General features: G+C 38.6%; 1 long non-coding RNA gene across 1 annotated transcript in view; it reads left to right on the top strand.

The window, feature by feature from the left end:
- LOC308116284 overlaps positions 1–26808 on the top strand; it is a 38739-nt gene extending 11931 nt beyond the window's left edge. The window contains exons 4-7 of the long non-coding RNA XR_013935765.1: positions 13137–13191; positions 22268–22497; positions 26078–26167; positions 26760–26808. This is a non-coding gene — a long non-coding RNA (uncharacterized lncRNA). The remainder of the gene's footprint in view (positions 1–13136; positions 13192–22267; positions 22498–26077; positions 26168–26759) is intronic.
- Positions 26809–27239: the final 431 nt, after the last annotated feature.

The raw sequence follows: 27239 nt of genomic DNA on the forward strand, positions 1-27239 counted from the left end.
GCTGAACTTCTTTTCTTGGGTCACCGATTACGTTTGATTAACGAACTGTATTTGCTGAGTGAGACGTGAAGCCAGATGATGGTGAAACTGCGTGTTGAGCAGTAAATGTTACACGTTTGTTGGTGGTGTTTGAACATGTGCACATGTGTGACTGTAGCACGTGCTGCGTCTGCTTTAGACCCTTACAGACGTAAAGCCTTCTACCAATTACCTGCTACGTCATTGCTCGTGTGAGTCATCATATCGTAGACAAGTCAGGCAACACCTCTACGTCACGTTAGATTTACCTCCTCCTGTAGCTACCAGGAGGAGGACAGACCCCTGTGACCTGGAGCAGTGATTCAGGGAAAACACACCAAAAGTTCCTCCCTGATCATATACATCACGTTTTATTGTTGTGTGAGACATCCAAGTATGGCAAATATGACCCACTGGGTCAGCTGGCTGTCCTTATACATGTTACCTGTATGCACTATGGTGGAAACATTACATGGCAGTTGTCTTGCTTTGTATAATTATATTGAAATGGTGCATTTACGTGCTCCATGTCTTCATGAGAAAAAGTGGCATCACAGTAGATGCTTTTGCAGGAGCATGCACATGCAGATGCACGACATATGCATCACAAAAAAATAGGAGAGCATTGCTTCCCATCTCACTACACAACTGAATTGTCATCACTTTGCCTGCTTGATCCTAAAATTATATGGCAGTAATCTGGGTAATCTGGGTAATTTATAATTTATTTTTGCCTATTTGAACATTCTAAGTTTATTGTGATTGCGGTATAGGGGATGATTACATGTAACAAATCCAAAGTTGATTTGAAGGTTCAATACAACCAAACGACCAAAACTCAAATTTTCTCATATCTATAATGTTACACCAAATCGTAAGATTGGAACATGTGTTTCATGTGACAGAATACAGAAATCCCACCATTGATATTTTTGCTTGCTTCATGAAATCCATTCATATTCAATAAATTCAATCCGGTTATACTTCCTGATAGCTGCATTGTTCACATTAGTGCATGTTACATGTTAAGGTGAAGACCATGAAAACCAATCAACTTTAACAATACATCACCCTGCACACGGATGACAAGGGGAGACTTCAAACACACCTCCACCTGGAGCTTTGTGCCTATTTGCTCCAAACTCCACAGAGCTGAACGTGATCATTTATTTGAATAATCATCACAAGGAAACACTACTTGCTTATAAAGTACTTAGAAAGTTTTGAGCCACAAAGGCTCACCCAGGGAACTTATGTTGCCTTTACATTTCTGAATGCCATTTTTCAGTGGCGTGAACGTAGCTCAGTTTCATTCACATCAATTTGAATTTGGGTGGAGGCAGGAAATGTCTAAGAATTTCTCAAACGCATGACAAATACTAATGTGTGGGCTAAATTACCGATGACATTGAAAAATATATTTCTTGGGAATTCGGTTGGTCCTATACATTGTTGTCCATTGACTTGCAAAAACTTGAGTCTTCATAGTTCTCATCAGATTAGCTGCAGTTTGTATGAATAGTAGAAATTTGCTTCTGTAAAGCATAAGAGTGATTTTCTTTCTTGTCTGCACAACATTGCAGAGCTGATTTTGTGCTGTATGTTGTTTACCTATAATTCTTCTTTAATTGCGTACTATACTGCTGTGCTGATTTTTTTTTTTTATAAATGCATGATGAATATTGTACGGACTCAAACATTGTGTTGACGTTGCCACTTTCCTCTCGAATGTTTTGCTAGGGATCCTCAATAAAAAAAACTAAACCCAAACCAAACCCTACAATGACAAATGTGTAGCTGGACAAATAATGAGAAGTAGTGAAACAGGGTCATATATTGATGTCAAATGTTTGGTCTGTTTTTTTGTACGCCAGGATTCAAGCTGTAGATGCTATGGTTATGTTGTGGTATCATTTAACTGTGGGCAATTTAGAACATACTCACATAGAAACACTCATCTTAATGTACCTGTAATGTCTACTCTCTGACATATCAGGTAATATGTTTCACATTAAGCAACAGGAAAGAAAAGTATTTCCGTCCTTATGTGACTCCACCTGTGTATGATAATTCACTGATGATGTTTCGTCTTGTTTAATTCCAGCTACCAGTGCAATGCTATATTTAGGACGGTGACGTCATGGTAAAAACTGAGACCGAGGGGCTTTGAAGACATACGCTTCTAAAAGAACGGAGTTATCACAACGCTTGGTGCAAATAACAATGCACATATTTCGTCCATATTGAGTTAACCCTTTCTTAAAAAAATAAATACTTTATTTCTTCATAGATTAATTTTCATAAATTCTCACATAGTGATCAGCATCTGTTTGCAATTTTTCATCTAAAACCAGAACATTGGCTTTGTAGTTATGTTCACACATACAGTCTCACACAGCTAACGTCTTCATGATATCTAACTTTTGGGAGCGTTCCACACTTCCAGGTAATCTGACAGCTGTCCAATAGACAATTTGAAACACAAGTGATACTCGTACCTGTTTTCTAAACTCCGTTTGTCGTGTCTTTTACACAAGCACATTAAACCACGGCACACTTGCATGTTTGTGCTTATATGTTGTTGTTTGATAGCGTGACACAACTTCTAAATAGGACACATATTTGTTAAAGTCATTTAATCAACCGAGGACAGCCTGTGCAGCCTCTCATCACGTTATGCCATGAAATTACATTATCAAGACTTTTCCTTAAAAAAAGCTAGTTGCAGCAGTGAAGGAGAGTTTCATTGAGTAATCCAACAAAAATAGATTACATAAGACAATTATTTAGGTTACAATTATATCATTTATTTCACATGGCCTCTCTTCCCTTTTTGTTGTGCATTGCACTGATGTAGATGTTAATCTATCAGGACAAACCTCACCTGTTATCCTCAGTTAGTTAAAATGTGCTTTTATTTTGTCCAGTGTTTTTGGAGATGTAGTTTAAATAACACTCAAGTATGTTTTAGCCATAAAATACCAATGATTCCCTGTCATCCATGTACAGGGGTGTATCCATCACAGGGAAAAACAATGAAATAACATCTAAGCAAACATCCCTGTTGAGTTTGGTTTAGGTCAATCCCAGCTGAGTATGTATGAACAAAGGCAGAGTGACACAGACAAACACTCACATTAACAACTAAAAGACATTTTTATTCAACATGTGTTTTTGACTGTTAGATGAACAGTGCAGTGCCCAGAGAAAATCCATGCATGCACAGAGATAACATGAAAACTCTACTGAGAAAGGCCAGCACACCACATTTGAACCCGGGATATTCTTGAAGGTGAGAGAACGCGAACCGCTCCACCACCGTAGAACCCTTCCTGTTTGTAGACGACACAGCAAGTTAACTGTTTTAATAATTTATAGATCCACCCGAGTTGGATGTTCACGGGTATGAAACTGGGCTCCACTGTGGTATAGTGCGCCACAGCAAGAAGGTCCAGGTTTGCATGTTCTCCTTCTGCGCGTGTGAATTTTATCCAGATGCTCTGGTTTCCTCACACTACTGTAGGTTCATTTGTAGCTTTAAATGGTGACCAGGGATAAATGTGAGTGTATGTGGTTGTCCATTCCTGGCCACCTGTCCAAGTTGTACCCTGCCGTCACCCATTATTAGCTGAGATCGGCTCCAGGTGGATAAAATCGTAAAAATAGATGAATGAATGGAGGAATGTTATCAAAAAAAAAGTTCCAGACTTACATTCAGACATTTGATCATTTTGTGAATGCCATTGTTTGACAGATTTCAATTTGAATGCTGATGGAGTACTTGCGTGGAGTTTGAAAGTTCTTCCTGTGCACTTCTGGATTTTTGTTGGTTTCTGTGTAACAGTCTGACTTTGTGTTCGCCTTGTGACTGGTACCCTGCCTTCCCCCATGTGTTGGCTGGTATTATCTCTATCAATCAGTCTATTTACACAGAACAGTCCACACAAGAATATTTTATTTAAATGTATATAAAGAACATCAACACTGCAGCTCTCATCTATGAAAGTGTTCAGTCATCCTCTGGATTTGTGGTTGCCTCGTGTATTTTGATTATTCTAGAGATGCATGAAGAACTTTGCGAGAGATCACACCTGTTTTCAAGCTGAATGGTGCTGGTCAGTGTTTTGAAAGACGCAAAGTGCATGTATGATGTGAAAAGATTCAGTTGAAATTGTTTGGAGATGAGCACACCCTTTCCCATGGAGGACTTGGAGAACAGCTCAGTGTTGACATGATGACAGTACACACATTAAGAAAGACGACCAGCGTATCCTAGATAGCCGAGGTTTAGATCCCTCTTGTCACTGCCTCAATATATTTTAATCTTTTGCAACAGTGGTATCTGTTTTCATTATTTGAAGTTTGTGAGTGGACAAAAAGTAAGAAACAAATGTTGTAACAATGCTTCTTAGAATTACTTCTCCTGCCATTGGATGCCTCGAAGCCTGATTATTTCCCTTTTGAATGATGACACATTTATAAGAAACTTGCATTTGTGTGATAAGCAGCAAAGCTGAATATACTGTTGATGGGTTGTGCCCATTAAAAATGTACCAAATCCTCTCCGCCAAATGACTTCACTTTATTGTAGTGGTCGACTCTTGTTTGGAGTCTCAGGTGCTGAAAAGCAGGTGTCTGATTGCCACATCTGGATGCCGAGAGCTATGAGGATGAGATTCTGCATCCAGTACCAATCCCATAACTCCACAGACAGCGCTCGGCCCCATGGAGAGGGATTTACCAAGGATCATCTCCAGAATTTGGGGTTGGAAGAAGATGAAATGACCTCGCAGGAGTTCTGACCATTTGTGGGACCATCTCTTCAGCTCACTTCGTGCCAGAGTGACCAGCAAACCACCCTAAAGAATGTGACGTCGTCCCACAGCAGTCTGTGACCGGAGGTGCAGGCTGCTCCTGCTGCTGCGTACGTTTCTTCCACATTCTACTCCGGTTCCTGTTTGTTTGATTAAAAACAATGTTAAATTGTCAATATGTATTACTTCTTAAGATTCAGTCGTGAAATCCACCAAACAACAGTGAACAGTATAGAACAACTGTCAGGTATTGGTGGAGAAGTTTTCATGGGATCAACTCACATGATCAGTTCTGCTGCTCATCCCACAGATGCATGTTCAAAAGAAATGTGGCGCAAATTAAAAGGGAAATAGACAGACTATCCGGTGGTATTAAATTAATTGCCAAAACCATTGTTACAACAAATATATCTTCTATCAAATCAGTGTTCTACCTTTTGTGCTTAGTTTGAAAAGTTTTTAGTTTATTTTGTTTACAGCAAACGCAATGCCATGAACGTATGTTTTAATAACACGATTAGTAGTTTTACTCTTGCTTTCATTTATGATCATTTCTTCAAATGATTAAAAGTAAAATAAAGCTCTGCCATTAAATTACGTCACATATTTACTGCATCACCTCTTCAGGATCCACAAGCAAGACACACGTTGAAACACAAAACCATTTTGTAGCATATATAAAACAGTTTTAAACAGATTCACAATGTAATGAAAGATGAGTGTTTTTTCCACCTTTTGTTTAAGTTTTAACAATGTTTTCTTTACGACTTAATTCCTCTCATTGGGTTTCATCTTATGAAGTTAGAATGTTCTAAATGTCAGCAAGCTGTCTTCCTTGCACCCTTTACGCAATGTTGGATATATTTAAATAAAAAAATTGTATTTAGTCGAACTTTAGATTTTAGTCATATATCATCTAATTCCCAAAAGTCCTGCCACTTGGAAATCAGATCATCAGTGAGCATAAAACTACAGAATAAAATAAAATCTCCCTTTAATAGACATTTGCACTTTTAAAGTCTGTGATTGCTTCGTTCTGCAGGCTGAAGTTCAAAACATTTCACTTTGTGAACAAGAGGGAAAGTAAATTTCTAAAGCCGCTTTAGCATTATCACTGTGCATGAGTCAACTTGGGCGCCTGAATGAGATTTATCAGCATGTGTTTGCGTAAATAGCCCCATGTGTTGAAGACGTAACAGTTGCGAACGCATCACATCCTGAATTACATCTGACTGGCTCCCTCACTGAACCGTTGGACTGAGAATCAGCAGGTTTACATCTTTTGATGTAAATCAGGTGTTGATGTCAGCCAGTCAGTTGACATTTAGTAGTGGTGTTCATTCAGTTCCTCTTGTTAGGCTCGGATTTTAACAGTGTCCACAAAGGTAAAGAGTAATGCTATTTCATTTGAATTTTCAAAAATGTACGGTCTACAATATGGTCATTGACCTGTGATTGCATTCGACTGCTCTTCATTTGAAGCAGTTTCGGAGGCAAAAGTCTACTTTTTCCAGAGTAAACACCAACAAGGGACAGGAAGAGAGGAGCTACACATCTGCTGTTTCCTAAAACAAAGAGACATCAAAAGTGCAAAAATAAATGTTTCCATTTTTTTTTTTTAAATCAACATAATATTCACAAATATAGGCAAAAGAGAACAGGAATAACTAAGAAATAAATGTTCTTTATCCAAGTGGTATTTCCGTACTAAACCAGAGACTGATTGCTTTGAAAATTGAAGGAGGAAGAGTTCTGCAGTGGAGGGTTTTAGTCACAGAGCTTGACATTTTTTTTTGTCTCTGACATCAACCTATCCTGGGATGCACTTACATTTTAATCAGTAACACAATCTAACAGGTTATTTGCCTTTATTTTTTTTAAATTATTATTTCTCTCCATCAAATGAAGTACATAACCTGTTTGCTTGTCCACTTATGCAGTTTCAAAGGTGAAATCATAGTTTGCTGAAAACTAAAACAATAAAAAAATAAAACTATTGTGAAATTTCACGTAGACCCACCAAATTTTCATTCTCACTTTGTTTTTTGTTTCTTGCCTAATACTGCAACTTTCTTACTCATTTATGGAAAAAGATAAATTTGCCACTAAATATAAAACTGCAATTTTGTTCATTTACAGAACATGATGTGTTTCTTAGGTTTGTTCCATTTGATGCCATTTTTGCCTTTCATTTGAGAAAACATGAATAATATGTTCATGTTAACGTGTTAACTAACTGAATATCAAAGAATAATACTAAGTAATTAACACACAGTACAATTAAATGGTGCAGCTTTCTTCTTCTGTGAATTGTTTATATATTTGGTAAAAAGTTTGTCTCTCTGTGATAGTTGAATGTTTAGTTCTCGTCACTACAGTCTGTTTATTGTTGAGTGTGTTTGGGACTTTCTGGAAGTATCGCTGTCATAGTGTGTGTGTGTGTGTGTGTGTGTGTGTGTGTGTGTGTGTGTGTGTGTGTGTGTGTGTGTGTGTGTGTGTGTGTGTGTGTGTGTGTCGTCACCACCAGCACTCCTGGTCGTGACTCACAGAGCACAATGCTTTTCGCTCCTCTCTCAAGCCCTTTATTTATTTTTAGCTGAGCAACGTTTCATACGCCCGGCCTGTAGGCCTGCGCGCACGCACGCACACACACACACACACACACACACCTGCATTTATCCACTTGCTCATATTTTTTGGAGTCTGTTCAGTCAGTCATGGAGGTCAGTCAGACCTTTGCTGTCCTGCTCACCAAGTTCACATCTCTGAGCCCCTTCCGCGCGCACGTCTGTGTGTGTGTATGTGTGTGTGTGTGTGTGTGTGTGTGTGTGTGTGTGTGCAGTCTCTGGACTAATTTTCGCTTTGCATTGAATACATAGCATGATGGGTTTCACTTTTCAAGTTTTTCATTTTTTTTCATTTTATTTATTTATTTAATTCAAAATTAATAATTTAAAAACAGTTCCAGCAACAGAACTTCTAATCCGACACAGTCCGGATGAAAAGGAGCAGAAGAGAAGATCAGTCTTATGATATCTGCCCCTTTGTTACCTTATCACTTTACATCAGTCTGTTGTTTTTGTTAATGTCCAACTTATTTATTATAAGTATATATTTACAGTTTTACATATTTTAAATAATGAAGATTTGTAGGCAAAAGGAATTTTATTTTTGGTGCATACCTTAAAGGGGCCATATTATACACCTTTTCAAAACTTTCACATGGGTCCCTTTGGACCAAAAACATTGTATTCAAACTTTATTGCTTCAAATCCAGCTTTTCCTTCATTTTCATCTATTTGAATATTCAATCATAGGAGCTGCATTCAGAATCTGCTGTGTCTGTGTGAGCTGGACTGGCTCCGCCCACACATGCCCATCTTGGGAAGAGGAGGAAGCACTTCTTCCCATGGTGCCATGTGCCAGAGCAGAGCTGCCTAATTGTGGGCGGGTCAAAGGGAGGGGCTGCCTTGACTGGGATTGGCTAAACCCCCGATGACACTATATGGGGTTTGATTTCTGATTTGCTTGTTGGTGCACACAATTTAAAAAAATAAAATTAAACAAGCCAGGGAGAGAGAGATGACCGACTTGCTTCACTTCTAGGGCATCATTTCCAAGTATGGGGACACATATAACTGTTGGAAAACCATTAGAAAGTGAATTTTGCATAATGTGACCCCTTTCATGTTTGAATGCACTCTATTGCTGCAGAATAGTTTTAAAAATGTGTAAATGCTGTTAATCAGAATCATAGATCCTGCTCAGTTCAACATACACCATGACCAGAAGTTCATCCTTTGGCGTGTAATTCAAATCTGCATCATGTCAACATTTTTTCCAGCACTGCATTTGAATGATATGCTCACATACTGTAGATAATATGAAGGTATATTATTCCTGGAATCATCTTTTGTTGTCTCCGTTTAACAATACTTTTAGGTTTTGAGGCAGGTTTCATTTGCTAGGCCCTTTCTACAAAATCTCTCTCCAAGTTTGCTTGTTTTGTGAGTTTTGGATTCTTGTTATGAGCCTCGTCCATTATCAGTATACAGGTAAAGAGGTCACAGATGCAAACGGGATTGATGTAACAAGTATACAAAACCAAAACTTAAAATAGTGGAATAACAATTACAAACAGGGTTTGACTCGGGGCCTTTATATGTGGAATTTGAAAATTCTCCTTCTGTATTGGTTTTATACAGGTACTCCAGTTTCGCACCAAAGTCTAAAAACATGCTATTTTGGTCATCCTAAATTGTCCATAGGTGTCAATGCTTATATGTCTTTTTCTCTGTGATTTGCATGTACCAGGTTTACCTCCCCATAGTTGGTATGGGCTCCAGCCCCTCGTGACCTTGAACTGAATAACGAAGTGTAGAAAAAGATGGATAAAGTCCAAAGACAACGTGACATCACATGAAAGATGATAAAATGCATTGTGGAATATGCATCTTTGAAAACTTTGTTAACCATCAAATAAATTAAAGTTAATGATGTTTTAGTATCAAGAATGTGAACATGTCTTTTTTTTCCATTACCATTCATAACTCGTGACTTGTCAGAGGCTGAATGGTGGCATAATGGTTTGTCACCCTCACAAAGCGAGGGTATCCCGGGTTTCGAGCCTTTCTGTGTAGAGTTTCATGTTCTCATTGTGTATTTGTGGGTTTCCGGGGTTTAATACGGTTTCTTCCCGTAGTCCACACAGTTTGGCGTTTCTAGATTATGACTGATGTGGTTGACTCGCGCCATGTTTGCACTGTGTTGGACTGAGCTGCCGTTCAGCTTCAGCCACTGCAACCCTAAGTTGGATAAAGCATTATAGAAGATGTAGGGATGGATGGATGGATAGATGGATAGACGGATGGATGGTTGGATGGATGGATGGATGGATACGTGGATGGATACGTGGAAGTGATTCAAGGTAGAATGCAGAGGCTGGTTATGGTAGAAATGTTCTTGCATTGGGTCTGTCTCTGAAAATGTTCAGTCTCTGTCGTTGTACAAGTGTAAAAAAAATCATAGATTCAGAAGTGAACTGAGCATCGTTTTTCATGCGTCTCATGAACTCACATTTACAATGTCATTTTCAATTGCTATTTGAGCAAAATATTTTGTTATAAAAGTCTGCTTGGCCAGTCTGATGATGTCATCCAAAATGACCTCAAAAGTGAGTCCATTGAATTGGCAGTTTTGATTTGCGTCCTGCATCCTCCGACCAGTTGGCATGTGCTGTGCTTGCCAGTTCACACAACCACACAGTTCTAATATATATAATCTATAAATAGATTCAGACTTGAAACAACAAAAGTAATTCTTTTTAGGTGTGTCATTATTTATTGTTTAATTTTGGGGTTGATTTTCCTCATTGAGATAAAAGGAAAAGTTTCTTTTTTTGGTTCAGCACTAAGTTTGGTTTTGTTTTTTAGGTTGAAGAGGTACAGTTATAGAAAAACCATTTACATTTAAAATTAGCAAGTGACGTACCCCAAACACATACCTGAAGAATACATTAACTTACTTACATTTCACTCTTTTTGAACCTTCTTCCTGAAAGCCTGCGCCCATACTGTACAGACGTTAGTCTGTGATAGCATAAACCGATGAACAGCTGTTAAAAGAACGATTCTCCCTTTATCGGCTCACTGTAACGGCTCCTCCCTGTTATTTTACGCCAATGGAAAGAATTTAGTGGATCTTTGGATTAAACACAGATGAGCTGACCGAATTAGACGTACATTATCTTACTAATACACTTTGTAGAGTCCAGAGCAGGCCTGAGGACCTGCCCATTGGGTGTGTGTTCCAGTGTTTGGCTTCAGAGGTCATGGAGGGTCTGCAGCTTCTCTCTGGTGGACCATAGAGAAGATCAGTCCAGAACCAGGGTCCTTTAGAATTGGACACCGAGACAACCAGTAAAGTACAAATACACAGATCTGTTCTCAGAATAATTGCTACATTATCAATCAGAAATGAGGCTTGATCTCATGTAGTTTCAGTAATTGTCCTCTGGTCTGTTCCCCTGTGAGTCCGTCCCTCCGCTTGGGTTTAATTTGTCATTTCTCGCTGAGTCCTCCAAGTATTTCCTCAGATTTGGTCTCTTCCCCCCCTCTGTCTCAACTCGTGATTCCTCCCCCTCCCTTCGTCGGTTCCTGTCGCTCCGTCTCCCTCCATCTTCATCCTCCTCTCTCAATTCCCTGCGTCTCTTCCTCAGGGGGCCTGAGGTGAGGATTGACGGAGGGGAAATCCTGACTGACTGAGAAAGGGCTCATGACTTCTCCTCCTCCTCCTCCTCCTCCTCCTGCTCTTCGTCATCCTCCTTTACCCCCTACTATTTTGGTTTCGGCTCGTGCATGTCTCCACCTTGACCACTTACATTTTTCTCTCCCTTGTTCTCCCATAGATTTTTTCCAGTTTAAATGAAATCATTTTATGTGGAATGCAGTCTCGGAGCTCAGGTTTAAAACATGTCGCCTTTCAGATAATGTTTGCTCATTAAAAGTAGAGTTTACAATTGCAGGATATCAGAAATGATTCAGGATTTAACTTCTCAGTATTGGTTGTTGTGTTTCTCATTGTATCTTTTTAATGATTTATTTATTTTTTATATTTGACCCTTTTAGTTTCTGACAGCTTCACTATTGCGTGCGAGAAGCAGCTTTTAGATATGTGACTCATTTAAAAAGCAGAAATGAGGGCGGAAAAAAATTGTCTTCTGATGAGAGTAATAGCATTCGGAAATACAAGTTTAGATTTATTTTGAAATCTTGATATTTGAAAATCACTCATTTCCTGAAATAAGCTTAAACTACATTTCCTTTTTTGAGACGAACAAATACGCAGTATCCTTAAAATGTAAAACATTTGGAGCTGTACGTAACAGCTAAGAGGTGATGTGGTTCAAATGGTAAATATCGAAACTTTTTAATTGACTTGTGACGTTACTTAATGACTCGATGTGTCTCATGTTGTTTCACTCGACTGGAATTTACCACTGTGGGTGGCAGACTGTTTCCTGCCTCACTAAAATATGAAAATTTCCTTTTTAACCCATCCATTCATTAACCCCGAATCAGAAAGGTGATTGTATTTGCTTTTGTTTTAATTTCGTCTTCCATTCCTCTCAAACATCGGAAATATGCTTGGAATGGATTAAATCAATGTCAATGTTTGATTTATTGTCAATTCACCAACATGTTTGGGACATACAGGGAATTGAAATTGGATTTTCCCATCAGACCTTTGGTGCAAAATATGATAATTCAAGGCTGTAGTTGTAAAATATATGACTGAATTCAGTAGAACACATTCATTTATAAAAAAGAAATTAATAAGATAAACAAGAATACTGATTATTAACATTGTGTAACTCCTCACAGCTCTCTGATGAAAACCACAACACAGTGAGACCACTTTTAATCTATACATGATGTGTGCTTTTGGTGAGGTACGTTTCAACATATTTGGTTAGTATGGAAATGCGATATCAATTCACAGATATCTCAGTGAGTGCGGTTAACAATGGTTGTCTAATTTAACCCAAAGAAAAGAAGAATCCCAGATCAGGTTTAGAGCTTGACTCATATATTTCTATGTTTTTAGCCATAAATGACGAGCATAAATGCATCATTTCTTTATATGATATACGACCGGGACTAAACCCTGATTCGTTGCTAGAACTAACCAAAGCTTAAAGCCTAAACCAAGCTGAGCTGCAGGAGTCAGAGAAAGTCTTCTGTGGTCATGGGAACAAACTACTGAAATGGTTGTTGAGGCTGAACTTCAGTTCTTTGATCACCAGACAGATTTTTGTCGTTAATATCATGTGTGGAGGGAGAATCTCTTAAATTGATACTGTGATCTCTGAGCAATGGCCTGAACTGTTTGTATCACTTTAATACCAATTCAGAAAAAATGTGAACGATAAATTGAATTGTTCTGTGCTTTCTTTTGAATGGCCACCTTTTTATTTTCTATCAACATCTTAAGTTTGATGGTTTGATGATCGTAAACTGCACATATTTGAGTGTTTGTCAGCCTGTAATTGACGAGAACCCTTTTTCTCACAAAGTTCATACACAAATGGTTCGTGACTGAGAGAAGATTCCTAATGACTGAACCCTCCTCCACCCTCTCCTCTCCACATGCAACCAAAAAAACACCAATAGAGACACAAATTTCTGAAACATTTTGTCACCTCCTCCCTGCAGCACAACGATCAATATAATAGCGAATGATAGGCTCTGCCAGTTTACATTTTAACCTGTTTAATTGTGTGTTTCCTTTATTTCTTTTGCACAGGTTGATGTCCTCTCACAGGAATGAAGTGAGGACAGCACGACTGCAGACATGACTTGTATGTATAAAACAACAAGCAGTGAAGAGTCATCACAGCACCAAAACACCCCTCAAAGCATTCAGATTGTTTCTCTCATTTGAACGTTTTCAAATTAATTCTGATAAACGATGCTTCTGTTGAAGCGCCTTTTCCATATTTGGTTGCAGAATTACATTTTTGTGCTCCCGATTGCATTGATCCATTAAGAAATGTTGAAAAAAGAATCAGTTAAGTTAATATTTTACGATTGAGAAAGATCCTCGCAAGAAACTAAAAACAAAAATCTTTGCATTCCTCATGTTTTGAAAGTATAACTCGATCAATGATCATACTTATCTGAAAGAAAGAAATAGATTTGATGGGATATTCATAAAAAATCTGTACCGGAAGTGCCTGGCCTGTGAATTGTGTGCTGCCCTGGTCACTGTTTCACATTTTGAATATCAGTGTAGTTCTTCTTCTAACCATGAACATAATCTTTTAAGATAAAAAGCGCAGCGACTGTGAGAGGGAACAAATACAAAGATTTTGAGTTGTAAAATTATTTTTTATTTTTTATTTTTTTAAATACTCAATCTGACACTAATAATCTTTTTCACGTTAATTTGAATATACTGATGTAAGAGTCCTGCTGCACAGAAAGGGAGTAGTTTGATGAGAGATTAAGTGAATACATAGGACATACCCCAATCTAAATTTTGGTACTTGAATAAATGCATTTTTCACCAACTGTTTGGAGCACTTTTGTTTGTTTTTGTTTTACTTTTAGTTTGTGGTTTGTGTTGTTGTTGTTGTTTGATATTCAGTTAAAGATGGTTCATTTATTCCTGTTGAATATAAACTCCACAGAGACCCACAACACACCCAGCTGTCTATTTTCACATGCATTTTTTTGGCCCTTTAATTTTTTTAATTCTGTCAAACTGGACCGGTGTTCCAATCGCCATAGCAACCGGCCAGCTGTTTCAGCTGCCTTATTGTCTTTTTGAGACAATTTCTACATCTTTATTCTCCTTTGGGCTGCTTTAAGTTTGAACTTTATCATTTAAAAATAAAGAAACGGCTGTACTTGTTCATGTTTTTATATTCATACTATTCATACACTGTTACTTGAGTGCCTCCGTCCCAGTATTATTAGTGATCAATTAAACTTTCAGATTGAAGTGACAGTAAATACTCTATATGTGTATTGATCTGTACTTTCATTGAGGTATTGCATCATATTGTTTGTGTCCTTTCTGATGTACCTTCACAGTATGTGGTGAAACATTTTCAAAAAATTTGAAGATGTTCCTGTTCCTCCTGGTTTTCTATCACCGTTTGCAGTATTTAATGGAGTCATTTACTTTTTTTGACTTTTATAGTTGCACAACCCCCCTTATGATAACTAACCCACATGAGGGATTTGGTTTAGGGCTGCACGTGATATTGTCTAAACCCAAACTTTCAAGATCTTCTTCATCTAGCTGTCTAACATGATGGCATATAGTTCGGGGTGGCACGGTGGTATAGTGGTTCACTCTTTGTCTGGTTGTCAGGTTTTTCTGTGCTTGACCTGCGATGGATTGTTTTCACTCATAGTCAGGTGGGGATGGATGGATGGATGGATGGGTGGATGGATGGATGGATGGGTGGATGGATGGATGGATGGATGGATGGGTGGATGGATGGATGGATGGATGGGTGGATGGATGGGTGGATGAAATCAGTGGCAGGTATACATCTTGTTTGTTTTCAGGCCATTCTTTTATTGACATTTTGGAGTTCCATGCTTCTTGTATGCACAGTCTTTACTGGTCAGCACCGGTGAATCTGCATTCAAAGAGAAAACTCGCAACAAATGAAAATCTCAGATTCAGAAATCACGTCAGTGGACCTGAGAGATCTGACACTTGACTAGAAAGAGTGTTCCTTTGATTCACAAATTAGAAAAGATAACTAAATCTTGGTTGCTTCTTTTTTTTAATGTAGAATATTTTGTCTGGATTAGATTTGGTTTCATATTCAATTATAAAGCAGACATTTTACGGAAGCTGGACCAAATGTAAAAACATTTAACAAACTTTTTAATCCTATAACTCTGTATTTCACCTCATCTATATTGTCAGAAAAACAGATTTTCTTTTCTCACAATAACATGTGGTTAAAGTTGTTTAAGTTAAGGTGCTTTCTCGTTGTCATCATAATCACTCTTACGTCTTAATTCAGATAAAAGCAGATATTTCAAAGGCTTTTGATTTCTGGCTTGAGTTGATTCTTTACAGGAAGGCATGGGATGAGGTTTGCTTGTTATTGAGCCAAGCTATGCACCAAACAATATGCAACAAAAAAAAGGTAGCAGTGTTTACATTTTCAGAGGCGGCATATTTCCGGACGGAAGTGTGGCACTGTGTGTGTTTGTTCGAGTCCTCCTCGAGGGCAAAACGCCACCTTTGGAACTGTCCTGTGCCAGGATGTCGCACCACAGACTCCACCCTCCTGATTATGGCAGCATCGCTTCATGCTTTCACACTTTTAACCTATGGTACAAGTCCCTGATATGTACTGTTCTAAACCTTCCCTAACACACACACACACACACACACACACACACACACACACACACACACACACACACACACACGAGTAGACAATATTCACATCCCCACCGTTCTTTGCGTCAAAGCGTTGGATTACTTCATGCGATATGATGCTGTGACACTGTGAGGCAGATTCACATGAATCACACAAACTCACCGACGCACACGTGCACGCAAACAGGTACGATGTGGGGCTAATAACAGTTTGAGCTGCCAATAAGACATATCAACTTGTAATGAATTTAATTAAGATTCACTTTGCTTTTATAAGTTTTACTTGCCAAGTGAATTTTTTAGGTTTTCTAGCTGAATGATATAAATTCAGGTACGGTAAGAATTTCAGCTATCCTCTCTGCTTGTTCTTTTTTCCACAACAGAGGCCGCACATGAACACATTGAGCCAACTGTGATGACCCCCCCCACACACACACACACGTTCATGAGGAATACACAACTTGTCACTTGTACACTGACGCACTTGTGCTGCCACTTAATGACTCACTCTCACACTTCTACTTAATCTTATGGTGAATGTCACCGCAACACACACACACACACACACACACACACACACACACACACACACACACACACACACACACACACACACACACACACACACACACACACACACACACACACACACACACACCTTTAAAAAAAACATTTTTGTCTCTAATTTTATTTTCAAGCAACATTTTTAATACTGCAACTTACGAACATCACAGTTGTTCACCATAGCTTGAGCCCTGTCCCAGAATATATCCTGCCATGTTGTTATGAATAATTAATTCAGTAAATTCTTATTCTTTCTTTTAATTTCTTCAGAAATATTAAATATTGTTATCTATTTTTAAATACATGTATTATCAATACTTTCATGACTCACAGGATGAAGTTGTTCAGGTCATATGTATTGATCCGGATAACAAGTACTTGTAATTCCAACGCTGATTAAGAAGATATAAAGAAGAGGAATGGTGAAGAACATCTAAAATGTCATATAGAAAATAATCAATTAGATAATTTCCTGGAAAATTATCTCACTGATAATCTAGAAAAAAAACAGTATTTAATTTATTGGGATGAACAACTTTAGATAGACTTAGAGAAATAAAAGATCTGCCGAACAGGACAAGGGAGAAAAAAAAAAGAAATAAAAGATTGTTTGTGTGCGTGTGCGTGTGCGTGTGCGTGTGCGTGTGCGTGTGCGTGTGCGTGTGCGTGTGCGTGTGCGTGTGCGTGTGCGTGTGTGTGTGTGTGTGTGTGTGTGTGTGTGTGTGTGTGTCATTGAATTCAAACCATGTAAAGTCTGTGTAAACACATAGTTTGTGTGTTTAAGTAAAGTAAAAGTCCACCAATGTTTCACATCACATCAGGTGTTTTTGTTTCTCAATCTTTACCTATTCTCTGGTACTATAAAAAGTTAATCCAGCGACAGGACGTGTCCAGCTCCGTCCAGCTCCGTCCAGCCGGTGGTTCCTGATCCTGCTGCTCATCAATCCACCACCCTGCATTCTTTAGATGTCTCCTGACTCCAACATACCAGTTTCAGATAAATGGCTCTGCAGGACTCAAGCTTGTTGAAGCTGGGACAAAATCCTACAATATACTGCAGGAACCAAATCCATTGAAAGTGATGGATTTCTGATTGAGATGTCTTCAGAGTGTTATAAAACTGTGTGGATCAAATGAACAGACGCATGAACACAAAAAGTTGATGATTCAAAATGATTAACTCGTCCTTAACAGCTTTTTTTCTCTCTCCTTTTTTCCCTCAGCCTTTCATATAAAACAGAGCAGGAATACAGCAGGACTTCTCTTTATAAGATTTAACTCTGGAGCACATTTGTGGGATATTTGTTGTAATTTCTTGTTTTCAAAGAAAATTGTAAAATACCCACAGTTGTTAATATAGTTGGAATATCAAGCTTTAAAACAAGAAAATGTGAAGCTAACTAAATAATTTCAATTTAAGGAGACCTATATGAAAACGATATCCTTTTCTCTATGTTACAACACACACCATTTATATTAACAAGGAAAACTAGTGCAAACAGATGAAATCAGCCTATTTAAACATCCTCTTACTGCTTGCTTCTTATAACTTTCAAACTTTGTGAAATTCCCTGGTTTTGCTTTTTAAATATTATGGCTTCATTTTCAAAAAGAGGAATTGAATGTCCTGTTAAAAATGATCTCCTTCATGACAGTTAAACTTTACATTGTGGGGAACATTTTCAGGGCCTTGGTGGGCCTCATTGCTGAGAACAGAGGGACTCTGTCCTGGACGTCACATATTCTACTATTGTATAGCTCGTCAAATTTAAAAATAACCCTAATGAAATCTCTAAAACAGCTGATGTTTTTACATTGGAACTGTATTTCTAAAGTCCCTGCCCCTGTAGATATGAAAGTGTTGTTAAGAACATTCAAATGCCCTTTTAAAAATAACTCAGCTATCATTTGGAGTCCGTATAAATGCATTCTTTAATTCTGGTAGCAAAGCGTTTTTTTAATTTTAGGGATTTATCTTTAAACTGAAGGGCTAAACACATACACATTAGGAGACGTAAGAATGTGGATGCGAAGTTCAAACACACACTCTTTCAATATGCTGTTGGGTTAGTAATGCCAGTTTTTCTTGTTTTCACATTCAAATGAAGCAGGCATGAATATTTATATTTATAAGATTATTCATAATAATTGATTTATAGTATTTATATATTTATACACATTCGTAGCTTAAGAACCCCACACATCCTTGAACTTTCCTAAGTTGTTGTCATTTTTCTTTTCCTCAGAAAGCCTTTCTATCACTGTTCCTATCTGAACTTCTGTGTATCAGTTTATATATAATAGAAATCTGGCAAATCAAAAAAGTTTTGTTTGTTTTTTTACATTTCAGACATTCAATTATTGATATCTGAACACGTATCCTCCTGGATCCACGTTAGTGAAATGTAAATCTGTCCCATTAACGCGGGTTCGTACAGTTACACAAATTATATTGAGCTGATTCTCACATGCATCAAGATGATTTTGTGTGTGTGTGTGTGTGTGTGTGTGTGTGTGTGTGTGTGTGTGTGTGTGTGTGTGTGTGTGTGTGTGTGTGTGTGTGTGTGTCCGTGAATATAACGATTTCCCACCTTTTCTTTTTTCCTCCCTCGGGTCTAATTCATCCTTTCATTGTATCCTTTTTTTTTATCAGCAACATTCAGGAGTCAGTCCGATCCTTTGGCGTCAGAGCAGTATACACATTACGCTGAGCGTTGCTGCAAATCCACCGTCATTCTCAATAGAAATTTTGGTAATTACAGGATTTCTCTTTTTTCTTCCTGGAAAAAAAATTTGAAACGAGTTGTTTTTGCTAACTGACTGCAAGCTTTTTCGAGTTTATATAATCAGTTTTGAAACTGTTTCATAAGGGAAAAGGTTAAAAGGTTTATCCACCCAATGAGGAGTTTTTTGAAATCTGCAAAAGACCTGAAATTATGAAACAAACCCCAAATATTTCTGTATATGTATATGTATATGTATATGTATATGTATATGTATATGTATATGTGTATGTGTATGTATATGTGTCGGCTGTGGCTCGGTTGTTAGAGTCGTAAAGTCGTCGGTTCGACGCTCATTCTCCCCGTCCACATGTGTTGCTCGAGTGTCCTTGAGCAAAACTGGACATCAAACTGCTTCAGTGGATGACTATAGCGCGTTACATGTGGCAGCCATGTTTGTTGGTTGAGCAGTGGTGGCCTAGAGGTTAGAAGAGTGAATTTAGGATTGGGTGTTCACAGGTTCAGTCCCCATAGTGGCCGGTTCACCACTGTGGGTCCTTGAGCAACACTTCCACCCGCTCGACAGGTAGTGTGGCTGCCAATTGGGCCAATTTGGTATATGCAGAGTTTCAATCCACATTTTCTTTAAGATTTAAAGCGTCTTCCTCTGTGACTGCATGTTCCACATTCAGGGACAACAGGTTTTGACAGACACGGTGAGAGACAGAGAAAGCACATCTTTGTTTTTTCAGTTTATGCACCTTTCAGGGACTAAATGTGAATCAGTATTAACAATCTTTATGTCAAACTGTGTCTTTGAATGACGCTCATGGAGAGAGAAAACATGGCCATGAGGATTTAATCAGACTTTTAGACGTTCGTTGTTTAAATATTAGTCACATATGGTAATCGACACCATGTTTTAACTTTTAGCACAGATATTTTGATGTCTCTCAAGTTCAAATTATTATTTTAATGCAATATTATTAGTTAATGTTTTTGGATTGATTTCTTACTTACAGAAAAACCCCTGACAGTGAATGTGTTTATATCAACAATCGATCAGAATATATATATTGTCCAAACATCTCCAAAGTGAACTGAAGACAAATCTTTACTTTTGCATAATAGAAAAAAATAGGGCTGTATTCATTTGGTGTAAATAGCTATAAGTCAAATCCCTTGATCAAATCCAGCTCCTCTATATCGGTTCATTTTGAGGTTGTAATCAGTGCCTCTTAGTTTTTAATTTACTCGTAATATTTTCTGATTTTGAAAAATAGAAAACAGCAGATTTTCTCAAATGTTTTCTCCAATTTCGGAGTCAAAATCATACTTTGTGTAAAAAAGAAAAAAGAAAAGAAAAGAAAAAGAGGAAGAAGCATTCCTTTGTGAATGAAAATGTTTAATTAAAAGACAAAGTATTGGAATAATAACTGTTTCAAACTCGTTTTGATAAACATGTGGTTTAAAATGTTCCTTTGACACTCGCTGGACTTGAAAACAAGGAATCTCCCCTTCAGTCATCTCAAAAACAATTGCAGGATAAAACCTTTAGATGCGTGTTATGTTGGGCTCTATGCGTTTCGTATCATCCCAACTTCAGCTTATTCAAGCTTGCAAGCAGTGGATATCTTTTGAGCAGCAGGTCAGCCATTTTGTATCAGTCATTGAGTTGGCAGTCAGGGAAGTGAGAGCTTCTGCTGATGATTTAAAACAATGAATAAAATAAAATAACTCATTCGGCATCATTAACGCTGCGCTTGGTCAGATCTCCACCTGTTTCCTTACGAGTGGCTGTGGGAGGGGGTGCTCATGTAGGCAGTGCTGCTGTTAAAAGCCTTTCATAAGCAGTGCAGCCTCTGTGAAGCTTCCTCATGTCTGACAGAAAATGGCTGACTGTAAAGCTGAAGGCACAGAGCTCCAGAGAGGCTGAGCAGCACTCCCACATCTGTGTCTGCAACACACACATTAATGTGAAGCTCACCGAAATCAAGACATATTCTTTTTTTTAAAGATATTTTTTGTTCAGGATGGGGGATTAAATTAGAAAAAGAAAAACTAATTTGATCTCAGATTACTCAGTTGATCCTCTTTTTTTTTTTCCCTCCCAAACCGAAGGTGCAAACTCAAATGCACAAAGCAAGAAACATGTGCAAAATGAGTCACTGGATTTAGATAAAGACCATCCAGAAATGTCTGCATTAACAGAAATAAGTGTTGATTAACTCCCTCACACACAAACACACACAAATCAAATGTTTTGTGATTAAATGAATTTCAATGTTTATTTGTGGATTACCAAAAACACTGAAATACTTTTGAGTGATGCATGAATTTTGACATTTAAGTTCCTCTTATGGCGTGAGAATCAGACCTCGTTCCATTCTAAAGATGGCGAGATATGTAGTTAAATAACTCTTCCGGTAAAAACAAATAAAACTATTCACACAGGGGTATAAAATACAGGAGAGTTTTGTGTGACAAATGCACATTATGAATTGGAGCACAATCAGCTGATTTCTTAATTTCAAGGTTCAAATATTCATTGTTTGCCGTAGATCAGTCATCGTGATATCAGGGGGTGGTTTGTAAGAGACGTGATATTTAAAAGTGGTTCGGGTGTTTCAGTGTCTAGGATGGACATTGAAGACAGGTGTGTCGAAGTCCATCGGTGTGTGTGTGTGTTCACAGATCCTCACTGTCTGTCTTCTCATGACTTCAACTCATGTTTGCATCGTGTTTGTTTAGATTGTTTGTTTTTTGTGTGTGTGTGTGTGTGTGTGTGTGTGTGTGTGTGTGTGTGTGTGTGTGTGTGTGTGTGTGTGTGTGTGTGTTGCAGCAGCTGCTACTGTGAGCAGTCTGTCCTGTAGGCCAGAGGGTGTTTGAACAATAGGGTCTCCCACTGTTTGTGTCCCACCCAAACAGAAGTTTGCTCCGTCGCCGACACGCTCACACAGTGTTTTCCCTTTAATCACCACCTGATTAAGACATTAAGACTTTAGACTTTACATTAAGACTTTACACTGTTTTATTTCATCTTAACTTGTTATGTTGTGAGTTATCTGTGTAATGCCACATTAGGTGAGTTTTCTTTCGTGTGTGTGTGTGTGTGTGTGTGTGTGTGTGTGTGTGTGTGTGTGTGTGTGTGTGTGTGTGTGTGTGTGTGTGTGTGTGTGTGTGTGTGTGTGTGTGTGTGTGTGTGTGTGTGTGTGTGTGTGTGTGTATTTTTAGGGAGAATGGAGACGACAACAGCCGATGAAGCACATGAATCGATGAAGCCGATGAGGGGAACAATAGCAGATGTAGGGCCCAGACGAGAGGGAGGAAGAGGAGGAGGCAGCCGGACGGGGCGAGCCCTCATCAGCCGACCCCACTCCACAGCATCAACACCGAGCCGGTTTGAGAGGAACAAACTGGCTCCTCCTGCTCTCACACCTGCAAAGATAATCCAGCACTGGAAGGTAAACGAGTGTGACTTGTGATTGTTGACGTTTGCATGAGTTTCAGCTTGTCGAAGCCGCAGAGAAAAACAAAAGACATCCAACGACATACAAATACTAAAACTTGTCTTCACAGAAGTCTCACTTAAAGAGGAAATTCACTGTTAAAACACTCAAAACTGTATCTATCATTATATGATGGCACAAAAAATTGTTAAAAAGATAAATAAAAAAATGGCTGATTTAGTAATTTTGTGCATGAGACTAATTTTCACTTTGCAAACACAAATTCTGCTGATGGTAAAAAGAAACCACCTTCAGTAGGAGGAGCAGGTTGAAGTGTGAGGCTTTTCAGGTCCTGTAGCGTACAATGTTAGCCATCAACAATGTACATTGCCAGGTCCTTTTAAGAATATTTGTCATTTTAAACCGTGAAATCCAACTTGTAAAGAGTAAAATCTGCAAGTTTTGTGACTTAGCAAAAAGAGTGAAACAGTGCAGGAAGATTTGTCCACATTTTCTCAATGAGGTAGCTCAGAGGAGAGTCGGGTGCTAACACCACGACCAGCCTGATATCGCAGGTGTCTTAATTACGTTTGTTTTTATGAGTGTGCACACTTTGATGAGGTTTGATGAGGATGTTCTGTCTGAGGAGGACATCACAGTTGTTTAGAGCAGCACAGGCTGATTTTGTCCTTTTCTCATCAAGTCTTTAAGGGGCCTAAAGGAGAGTTTTAACTTCTTTCTTTCACCACCACCTGATAGCTTTGTCACATAACTGCCACCGGCTTGTATGAACATAGACGTAAAAGACTCCTTAACGTCTGACAGGGCTTCTCACAGTAACTAACGGTGCTCCTTCTTCGGAAGTGGAAAATGCTGCTTAGCTCCAGCAGCCAATTTATTGGGAACATGCTTATAAAACTAACATGTCTTTTATTAGAACTAACACATTGATTTTCAAATATTTTGTCAATGTTGTGAAATGATATCTTGTCCCATATTTTGTTAATGACATGAACATAAACGAAAATCCTTCTGTATGTGGGGAAGTTGAACTGGAGCTCATTGGTGTAAATTGGACGGACACAGTGAATGAAAGACTTCTCAGTATTGTGCAGCTAAAGACAAACTGCTCTCACAATAATCATGAAGCTGATTCTCACACAAAAAGTGAAGCTTTAAGCCTGAAATTTGACCTGGTGGATTAAACTACTCATATTGTTATGAGACCGAGTGTATATTGATTATCTATATACATGAATTCAGTGTCCATTGTGTGTATTGTTTCAATCAAGTAGTTATCACAGTAGTGATGCCACTGTCATGAATCTTAACTTTACATGGTTCAGGTAGGTGTGAGGCACTTTAGAAAGCTAGATGAAGGAAATAATGTTGAATTCTTCATTGTATTTAAGAATAATGACAGCAACAGGCATTTCATCCAGTGTTCATCATGACATGTACAGATTAGTCAGGGGACATCTCAGACACCTGATACACAAAATTCAAAAGTCTTAATACAGTTCCGGTCCCATCCAGTGTCTGCCCTGCATGTGTGAGACCTCTTCCTGTTCCAATACACCTGATCCACAAGAACTATGTTCATTATGACCTTTTCATTTGAATGTTGGGGGGGGGGGGGGGGGGGGGGGGGGGGGGATAGATGCTGTAAACAGGCAGAGCAGCGGCTGAAAGGACCTGTGTGTTTGTGTGTGTGTGTGTGTGTGTGTGTGTGTGTGTGTGTGTGTGTGTGTGTGTGTGTGTGTGGTGTGTGTGTGTGTGTGTGTGTGTGTGTGTGTGTGTGTGTGTGTGTGTGTGTGTGTGTGTGTGTGTGTTGACTTGATAGTGAACCATGCACTACATCAGACCTCTAACTGGGGAGTGCGTCACTTTGATAACTGCCCACGGTAGTTTCAGCGAGAGGACGCCGCGTGAACTTCTTCACATGAAACATCAGACTTAGACTAAACCGTGACTGAACGCAAATATGCACTAAATTTGTTTGTGATCATTTTTTTACAGTATTCACCACAAATTTGAGACTTCCAACACAAAACGTTTCTGATGTAATATTTGTTTTGCAAATATTTATAATTTATTCAACTGTGGTGCTTTACTCATACTCAAGAGTATCGTCGACAGTGTGTGTGTGTGCGTCCGTGTGTGTGGGTGTGTGCATGTGTGTGTGTGTGCGTGTTACTCTACATAAACACATGTAGTCTAAAACGAAATGACGTGTACGGTGTACATGTGGCTCTTTGTTGTTTTTTAAAGAATGATGGCACATTTAAAGACATACAAGGTGAATGTTTACTGTGAGTGTGTGTGTGAGAGGGTTGTGTAAAAGAGTATTTCTGAAAACCTACTTATACTCCTAAGTAGAAAAAGAATCTCAATTTCTGTGTGTATGCAAGTGTGTGTGTGAGGCTGGTTGTAGGTGTGTATTGGGGGAAGTTTGAGTCCGGCTATTCATCTCGAATATGTGTGCATTGGAAGGCATGTAAGGTAAACAAGTAACGCAGTTTGTTTTCTATGAGTTAAATTACATTGAAGTTTCTTTGAAATTAAGAACAAGTCACACACTCACAGTGAAACAATGTTAAGAGTCAGTCACAATCCCAACGGCTCGGAGTGTGTGCCTAAGTGTGTGTGCGTGTGTGTGTGTGTGTGTGTGTGTGTGTGTGTGTGTGTGTGTGTGTGTGTGTGTGTGTGTGTGTGTGTGTGTGTGTGTGTGTGTGTGTGTGTGTGTGTGTGTGTGTGTGTGTGTGTGGGGTGTGTGTGTGTGTGTGTGTGCGCGCAAATTATAATCATTCTTTTTAGGTCAAAATATTTAAACATACTGAATTAGATGTAATTATATTTTAACAAACTATTTCATAGAAATGACAAGAGCTGGAATTAAAAAAAAAGATTCCAACAACTTATGTGGCGTGTTACATTTTGTTAATTCACAAATTGAAAACATATTTTCCTTTATTTAAATTTTTTTATCTAATTTGGAACTACGGAAAAAAAAGTATGATGAAAACTTTTTCTATTCATGTCATTCCTGAATACTATTAAACAAAATAACCCCTCTTTGGAATTTTTGCCTCCTTACTTTGAGGTTTTAACAAAACATACAACTCATTTTTATATGATGTTTGAGTTTAAATGTGCCGTGATGCAGTTCGATGTTGTTTCTTGAAATGGGATTTATTGAAGATTTTGTCAAGCATGAGTCTGTCACAAAGAGCTGTGTGTGAATGTGTGAGAGAGTGTATGAATGGCAGTGCAAATACATACACCCGTGTGCCTCTAAAATTCCCATGTAAGGTTCAGAGAAGTGTGTTTGCCTTTGAGCCTGACTTTCTCTGGATTTCTTTGCATTTTTTGAACTGTGTGTGTGTGTGTGTGTGTGTGCGTGTGTGTGTGTGTGTGTGTGTGTGTGTGTGTGTGTGTGTGTGTGTGTGTGTGTGTGTGTGTGTGTGTGTGTGTGACTACTTGCACGTGTTCTGTCCCAGCGGTGTCATCCTTTAATAAAAAGTACATCATATGGTGACAATGTGAGGTAAACTGTGTTTGATGTGAAGGTTGTATTATGTCTTTATTCATGCAGGATGAATCCGTAAGTGCAGGAGGACATGAGAGCTGTAACTGTATAAGGATGCTCAACAACGTCTTCTCAGCTGGACTCAACACATCACAGGTGACTATACTATATATTGCATGTTTTGTTTACACAAAGAAAAAATGAAGGAGACAGAATTAGTACATTTTGTTGTAGATACAATATGATAGGTATATGAGACGTCCAGATGTTCTACCTGTAATCTAATATTTCAAAGAAAAAAAAAATCAATGTACAGTATAAGACAATTGTAAAATGTCAGTGAATACATTATTTCATTATCTTTTGAAATTAGAAATGTTATAAGTTTTACCATGTTAGAACTGAGAATAAATTTCTGCTTCAACCGTTTGGTGGAATTTATTTTAAAGGTGTTATTCTTGGGACAAAAGAGAGTTTCTTTGGGTTTCATATTTTACAACAGTGAGAATGTTTGAATATAATATACTTAGGGTTATTGCCGGCATCGAAGGTGTGAGACTCACCTTACAGTCATTTTTGTCAGTTATAAAAATGTGGATATGCAAACATTGGGCTGTTGCGGTTTTTTTCTGCTGCGATTAAAATTAATTGTTTGAGTGTGTGTGTGTGTGTGTGTGTGTGTGTGTGTGTGTGTGTGTGTGTGTGTGTGTGTGTGTGTGTGTGTGTGTGTGTGTGTGTGTGTCCTCAGATGGAGTGGTGCACGGTCACAGTCGTCGGAAGAGGAGACGGGGCTGCAGGTATGTAGGACACCTCAACATGTTTAATTGCAAACGCAAACGGTTGTTGTATTTGTTGAGGAGGAGCTCGGGTCACGTGGCATCTGTCAGCTATTTATCAGGCTGTGAATTGCTTGATTGACTGGGTGGATAATTGGAAAGGAGCTGTTGCTTTTTAGGAAAAGTTGAGCCTTCGTTCAGGCAGTATTGCGGTTATGGAGGCAGATTTTGCGGGTGTGCAAATGAAGAATTGTGCTGTGTTTTTGATGTTGGTGAGACGCTCCCATGGAAAAGAGTTGGGTTTTTTTACTTCGTTGAAACAAGCATAGAGTGTCACGTATGGCAGACGGTAAAAACGGTGAAAAGATCTGTAGTTGCGAGGGGGAAAGCTGTGCGCAAAGGACGCGTGAGGAACGGTCCTGCTCTTTGGTTCGTGCCAGATGTGCGCCCTG

Source organism: Lipophrys pholis (assembly GCF_963383615.2).
Source record: "Lipophrys pholis genome assembly, chromosome: 11".
NCBI lineage: Eukaryota > Metazoa > Chordata > Actinopteri > Blenniiformes > Blenniidae > Lipophrys > Lipophrys pholis.